Raw genomic sequence first — 1,773 nt, 5'->3', positions numbered from 1 at the left:
TTCTAAACACACACATGCACATACAAATAAAAATGCAAATATTAGCCAATACCATCAGAAGGTGTGTTAAACAGGCATGTGGGAGCATTTTTAGTCTAGTTTGAAATAGAGAGCTGCTAAACTCAGTGAAGGGATGAAACAGCAAACAGAAAAGGTGCATCCCCATGCGGTTCTTCTCCTGTCCATCACCATAGCCATGGGTGTACAAATACTTGTTATTTCAAGTACTAACTTACTATAGGAGTCCCTTTTTTCCCCAGATGCAATTATGAGATCCAAGAAGACTGAGAGAGGCATTCAGACTAATGTCATAATAGGTTAAGGAGCTACATTCTTCACCACTTTCATTATTCAGCTTATTATATAAAAAATAAATAAATAAATAAATAAATAAATATTTTTTAACCCAAATTGTACCAGACCTCAGTATAACACACAGAGTGTAGTGAATGACATCTCTTCAGATCACTCATAAAAAGACTTACATAACAACTGCTTGTAAGAATAGCAAATGCAATACATGACCACAAGGTGGGATCTAAGCTCCATGTACTTCAACTGATAAGCACTTCTTGATTAACAGTTTCATAAATGATGTGGCTACTGCTATAAACAAGCTTTGACATTAAAACTTTCAACAATTTCAGGAAGTTCAGGCCGAGTTTTGTTCAGCTGCTATTCCACAGACACACGCAGGGTGAGGCCTTACACTCTGAACGTTGTGGACACATGATTTTGCTTCTTTTTTTCTTTGCTGCACATGACCAAACTCGACAGAAACATTTAAAAGCAGCACTAACTGTCTGCACTAAAGCAACTAATCATTTCAAAGGCATTAGAATGTGAGTAAAATATGACCTTGAATAAAAATATGAACTATGCAGCAGAAAAGCATCCTTTAGAACCCAGAACAGGCTTTGGAGTTTCAGAGTAAGAAGCTTTAACCACTCTGATAATGTACAGGTAGTGCTAAGGAAGATGCTTTCAAAATGTATTTTATATTAGGCTATATTCAAAGCATTAAATTACCTTTACCCTCATTGTATGTTACCTTCTCAAAAAAAGTATAAATGAAGTCCAAAACTCTCACCCTTTGTGGGGTGTGTGAGAGTCTTCTACATGTATTAGTAGAGCAAAGCCTAGCTGAGGGAGGCTGAGGTGTTGATCTATTCCCTACTGGAGCAGAACACAGAGATATATAGAGACAAATCTCTACATAGTAAATAATAAACAAAACTGTATTTTAGCAGTATGAATGAATCCATTAAAAGTTTAAAACACACATACGCATGCCTACACAATGCATATGTATGTTCAAAAGAATGACCATTTGATTTGCTGCCAACAGCAGATTGTCAATCATCCTCTGTGCAAGTCATCATTGGTTAGTTTCTTAAAAGTTTCTTTCTAGTGTCAGGAGCATTAGTGCTGCTGTTTTGCACATGTCAGCATCACAGCTGAGATGAGTGTGGTCCAACATCCACAAACATCCAGAGTACAGCAGTGGCTAGAAACGCACCACTGATGGAGAGAGACAAGCAGCAAATAGATTATACAGTTTATGTATTTAAAAAAAGTTTCTTAAAAAGTGGGGGGTGATATATTATTAACATGAGTACAGTGATGTCTCATGAGTACAGCGATATCTGGGGAGAAACATTCTCCAAAGGTAGAATGACAGTATGGAAATTATCAACAGAAGAAGATCAGAGTGGAACAATCGGTGTGGTTTTTGTTCACTGCAAAAGTGACAAGATCTCGCTGCCACTTTCC

The sequence above is a fragment of the Electrophorus electricus genome, chromosome 12, assembly GCF_013358815.1.
Source record: "Electrophorus electricus isolate fEleEle1 chromosome 12, fEleEle1.pri, whole genome shotgun sequence".
Classification (NCBI taxonomy): domain Eukaryota; kingdom Metazoa; phylum Chordata; class Actinopteri; order Gymnotiformes; family Gymnotidae; genus Electrophorus; species Electrophorus electricus.
Note: the sequence above shows the minus strand (reverse complement) of the source record.